Genomic DNA, 6,000 nt, shown 5'->3' on the forward strand with positions numbered 1-6,000 from the left:
CTTCCCTTTCAGTGCAGGTACAATCCAACCTTCTGATGAAGGTCAATTCTACCCCACAAGAGATTCCAATGATCCAACAATGTGAAATCTTCTATACCTATGTCATTGATACCAATAAACAACAGCCTCCCCTCAAAATGGTTATTCTCCCCTTTAAGAATATTCTGCTCCCTCTCTGAGGCATCCTTGTACAAAAATTACACATTCGAATAATAAACCTTACACTCATCACATCATTATAAAAGGATTATATAACACATGATGGTTTGGGGAGACCTTTTGAGAGAATGTGATGATTCAAAGGAGAATTTTTAAGCAGCAAAAGGGATTGATCTGGAACACAATACTCACAATGCGAATATCCAGGTCCTGATGTACTGAGTAATTCAGAGTTTGGCAGAACATTTACTGAGATTACCATCTGAATGTCCACCTGTAATATCCTGTAATACAAGTTTATAAAATCTGTCACTCTCAGTTCAAGTTAGAAACCCACACCATCCCCTCCTCCTGGCGCAGGATTACTGTACATAGTTACAACAGGTCATCAGGAAGGGGAATGGAATGTTTTGTTTAGAGGGTTTTCAGTATGAGAGTTTGCAGTATATACCTGAGAGTAACGTGAGGAAGTGGTGGTGAGACCACCATATCTGGAGTAATGTGAGCAGTTTTGGTCCCTTTAGATAAGGAATGTGTCACTTTATTGGAGGCATTTCAGGGAAGATTCACCAGTAGAAAGTGCGGACTGCAGATGCTGGAGATCAGAGCTGAAAAATGTGTTGCTGGAAAAGCGCAGCAGGTCAGGCAGCATCCAAGCAGAAGGAGAACCAACGTTTTGGGCATAAGCTGAAGAAGGGCTTATGCCCGAAACATTGATTCTCCTGCTCCTTGGATGCTGCCTGACCTGCTGTGCTTTTCCAGCAACATATTTTTCAGCAGGGAAGATTCACTGGGATGATCCCTGGTTTGGAGGGATTATCTTTTAAATAAAGGCTGAACAGGTTGGGACTCTACTCACTGGATTTTGGAGAAAGAGAGGTGATCTCATTGAGACAGATGGGATTCTTAAGGGGTTTGACAGGATAAATACTGAGTGGATGTTTCCGAGTGTTAATACTGAAAAGGGAGTCTGGAACCAGATTCTGGGTCAGTCGCGGAATCAAGGGTTCTGCTTCAGATTCGTCAAGTTTAAGGCGACACAGAGGCGGGTAAGGGGTTTCAGTAGCAATGGAGCTGGGGTGAGGTGGAGACAAACAATGTTTAAGAGATTGGAATTCCCTGGTGTTTGGGATTGTGCAGATGTCTGATCAGAAGGTCACCTTAGGGTCAAATATAACAGCAATATTGTGAAGAACGTATTTCTGCCTCAGAAAGTTACCAGGGAGAGGGAGAGGCTCAGCAGTAAGAGAAAGGAGTTTGGAATAACAACTGAAGGCAATGGGTTTAACCGTTACAATGTTTCATTGGAGGAAACTGCAGCTAATCAAGTAGTGGGAATGTGATAAGCAGTTTGGTAACTGAGTAACAGTGGAACAATGGAGAGGGATGGTGGGGAGGGAGAGCTGGACAGTGTCAGTGTACATGTGAAACCTAACATGGTGCTTTTTCACAATGTCAACTCCTGGCAGTATGTAGGTGAGATACAGGAGAGAGCAAGGATAGATACTGGAGGGACACCAAATGCAAGGAATTCAGAAAGGAAAGAGAGAGTGGAAATGGAGCAGGATTTTCCAAAAACCGTGAGGTCAAAAGGAAGTTTTTCAAAGAAGGGGAGAGAAGGGCATAACCAGAAAAGACAGACAGCCAGAACAAGGAACAATATCTGTGAATCGGTGAGGAGGAGGAGGAGACAGAGTGTTGGAAAGTCTGTGGTTTAGCAAGCTTTGGGTAAATTGTAAAGATGAGCTCTGATAAGGCTTAACAAGAGACTGGAGAAAGATGTAGGTTTAGGACAAAAACCAGGAACACCACGTGAGGCAGTTTGGCTCGGTGGGCTAGTGGGAGGGAGGGAAGCAGCAGATCGGATTATCTCAGTCATGGTGACAGAGAAACTCCATGTGCTCCTCACTCATGTTATTGGAGGGGAGGATAGAGGAGACAGGATGATGGACAGTGTTTTACAAAGAAACAAAACCAGGGTTAGTGATATTTAAAATGAGTGAACAAACCTGATGTGTTTAGCTTTTATCCAGAATATTAAAACAAACGACTGAAGTCCTGGTTCGAATCCCATCTTGGCAGATGGTGGAATCTGAATTCACGAAAAAATAACTGGAATTAGGAATCTCCTGATTTCCACGAAACCATTGTCAATGGTAAAAAAAAATCCTGCCAACCTGACAGCAGCCCATCCAGCTACTCACTGTACTAATCACTGTAAAGTCTCAACACAGGAATGAAACTGGATGGACCATGTGGCATCTAACAAGGCACCAGAAATTACAACCACAGAATCAACCCTCTCGATGGTGCAACGTCCTCCTCACTAACATCTAGTTTTTGATGCCAAAATGTGGAGAGCTGTACCTCAGACTAGTCAAGAAGCAGCCTGACATAGTCATATTCACGGAATCATCCCTTACAGACAATGACCAGACACCACTTTCACCATCCTAGATATCGAGAGTGTGGTGTTGGAAAAGCACAACAGTCAGGCAGCATCAGAGGAGCAGGAGAATCGACGTTTTGAGCCTCAGCCCTTCATCAGTCTGATCTGGTGTGCTTTTCCAGCACCACACTATCGACTCTGACCTCCAGCATCTGCAGTCTTCAATTTCTCCTAAAATCTCTGGATATGTCCTGTCCCACCGGCAGCACAGACCAGACAGAGGTGGTGGCACAGTGGTGTACAGACAGGGAGGATTCGCCCTGGGAGTCTCATGGCTCCTGCTGATTACCACGTACTGTCCTCCCTTGGCTGATGGATCAGTTCTCCTTCGTGTTGAACAACATTTGGAGGAAGCACTGAGGCAACAAAATGGTGTCAAACATACTCTGGGTACAGGATTTCAATGTCCACAATCGAGACTGGCTCTGCAACAGAATTACTGACTGAGCTGGCCAGGTCCTAAAGGACATAGCTGCTCAACTGAGTCTGCAGCGGGTGGTGAGGGAACCAACAAGAAGGAAAAAAACATACTTGATCTCATTGTTATGAATTGACAAGCTGCAGATACGCCTGGCCATGACAGTTATCGGTAAGAACGACCATCACATGTTCCTTTTGGAGACAATGCCTTGCCTTAAAGTTGAGAAAACCTCCGCTGTGTTGAGTGGCACTATCACCGTTCTAAATGGGACAGACTTCAAAGATGAAACTTTATTGCTGGAACAGCACAGCAGGTCAGGCAGCATCTAGGGAACAGAAGATTCGACGATTCGGGCACATGCCCTTCTTCAGGAATGAGCAGAGAGTGTTCAGCAGGAGAAGATAAAAGGTAGGGAGGAGTGACTTGGAGGAGGGGCGTTGGAAATGTGATAGGTGGAAAGAGGTCAAGGTGAAGGTGATATGTCGGAGTAGGGTGGAGGCGGAGAGGTCAAGAAGAAGACTAAAGAGATGTAGAATCTCAAATAGGGTATCTATAAGATACTGTGGGACATCAACAGCAGCAGAACTGTACTCCAGCACAATCTGTAATCTCATGGGTTTGTAAATCCTGCTCTCACCCATCACAATGGACAGTAAAGGAGGGCTTGCCAAGAGCAGCACCAGGCATACCTAAAAATGAAGTGCTAATCTGGTGAAGCTATCAAACAGAATTACCTGCATATCAAACAGCATCAGCAGCAAGCAACAGAGCTAAGTGATCCAACATCCAATGGAACAGATCGGAGCTCTGCAGTTCTGCCACATCCAGTTGTGAACGGTGATGGACAATTAAACAACTCACTGGGGGAAGCATCACAGAAATCCCCACCCTTACTGATGGAGGGGCCTCACATACCCATGCACCAGATAAGATGACAGCATTTGCAGCAATCTGCAGCCAGAGTGCAAAGTGGGATGATCCATCTCAGCCTTCTCCAGTGGTTTCTAACATCACAGATGTGAGTTTTAAGCCAGTTCGATTCAGTTTGAATCACATCAAGAAATGGTTAAGTAGTGTAAAGGCTACTGGCCCTGCCAATATTCTGGCAATCATACTGATGGCTTGTGCTCCAGAACTTGCCACCCACCGAGCCACGTACCGCTCCAGCACTGGCATCTACCGACAATGTGGAACATTGCCCAGGGATGTTCAACACAAAAGCACAGAACAATCCAACCCAGGCAATTTCCCTCCATCAGTCTACACTCGATCAGCAGTAAAGTGATGGAAGATGTCATCACCAGGGCTACCAAGCAGCAGCTGCTCTGCAACAGTCAGCTGAGCGACACTCACTTTAGGCTCCACCAGGGCCAATGAGCTCACGATTGTGTCACCGCCTGATTCACAAACTGACAACCAGCTGAATCCCAGAGGTGAGGTGAGGGTGATAGCTCAGCCCCACTCCAAGATCACTATTTCGAGCTGATTTCACCCTTGTCTCAACACAATGTGATGAAAGTATATGAGCTATCTCTAGACTTCATTATCCAAACTCACTCCCTGGCCAGCTTCCCACATTCAACCTCCCTGTAATCTCAAGAACATCTAAATATCTGCTTGTTGATTCATCAAAAGTCTCCTATTCATAAGCAACAACATAGAGTCATAGAGATGTACAGCATGGAAACAGACCCTTCGGTCCAACCCATCCATGCCAAACAGATATCCCAACCCAATCTAGTCTCACCTGCCAGCATGTGGCCAATATCCCTCAATTTAAATTTCTCACACTTGATTTAATTCCTGGCTGTGATAATCCCTAGCTGCCTGCACCACACACACTTTGAGACCTCGACAACCCATTTTCTTTGAGACTCCCAACAATTTGTTAATTCATTACTTCATCTGTGTGGCTGTTTCTACAGTTGCTGAAGCAGCATGGTCTGAAATTCGCAACCAAAATCTCACAGCTCTGTTTTCCACCTTTAAGACATCCCTCAAAACCTACTTTTGGTCACCTGACCTAATATCTCCATCTCTGGCCTTATGTCTAAAGTTCTCAATAGTATTTTTGTGAAATTATAAGCATGATAATAAAAATACAAACTGTTGTTGATTTGACATTATTTTCAAATCATCACTGTTGCTGTAATGAATAATCTGTAATGTCTCTTACCCAACCTCATTGTAGGAGCACCTTCACCACACAAACTGCAGCTGTACAAGAAAGTCAAACATCACCCTCTCCACAAGCAACAGGGCTTTGGCATTAATCACTGGTATCTGTGGAAGGAGAAACACAGTTGATGTTTCATGGAGTGCAAAATGGATTACAGGGAATGAAAATGGTGCAGAATTTGACAGCCAGAAATGGAAGGAAAATACACTTGCTTTTTGGAAAAAAGAATTCTTGACTGTCAAAAATATTCAAGAAAAAAGTAATCTGATAATCTAGCAGCACATGGTCAGGGGCTGGGCCGCAGCGAAAAACTCATTTGCAAAGGTCTATAAAAGTAATAATACAGTAGTAAACAGACCAAAAATACACCCATGGTTCGAGACTGAGGAAGCTAGATATTGACAAAGTGGTCATGAGGGAGCCCAGAGGTGAATCAGAGCAGTATTGGCTGCTGTGATCACAATGACTCTATACCAGAGAAAGGCTGCACATGCGCCTGGCTGCACTTTGCCCCCTACAAAGATGGCGGCGGTACACTTGTCCAGTGAATCGTTGTCCCGAATAAAGATGGCGGCGCTCACTCAGGCCTGCAGCCGCGCTGAGGCCATTCCCCATTTACTGCAAACACGGGACTGGGACGTTCAAATGTGTTTTCCGACGTGCACAATTTGTTTGTAAAACCTCTCCGCTCATGGCAACACAGTTTTTCTCCCATTTCCCTGTTTATTTCTTTCCTTACCGTATCCTTTCTTTCCATAACTTCCCGAGCATTCATTACAGCGACTCTGCGCC

At 44.8% G+C, this 6,000-nt stretch overlaps 1 long non-coding RNA gene across 3 annotated transcripts in view; it reads right to left on the minus strand.

The window, feature by feature from the left end:
• The window catches only part of LOC148139725 (uncharacterized), a 29,184-nt gene extending 23,184 nt beyond the window's left edge, over window positions 1-6,000 (minus strand). For all 3 annotated transcript variants that reach the window (XR_015753665.1, XR_015753664.1, XR_015753663.1), the window contains exons 1-4: window positions 5,948-6,000; window positions 5,206-5,312; window positions 2,169-2,251; window positions 352-443 (exon numbers count right to left, since the gene is read on the minus strand). This is a non-coding gene — a long non-coding RNA (uncharacterized LOC148139725). The remainder of the gene's footprint in view (window positions 1-351; window positions 444-2,168; window positions 2,252-5,205; window positions 5,313-5,947) is intronic.

This window comes from Chiloscyllium plagiosum, unplaced genomic scaffold, assembly GCF_037043375.1.
Source record: "Chiloscyllium plagiosum isolate Xiang-an unplaced genomic scaffold, Cpla_swu_hap1 HiC_scaffold_38, whole genome shotgun sequence".
Lineage (NCBI taxonomy): Eukaryota > Metazoa > Chordata > Chondrichthyes > Orectolobiformes > Hemiscylliidae > Chiloscyllium > Chiloscyllium plagiosum.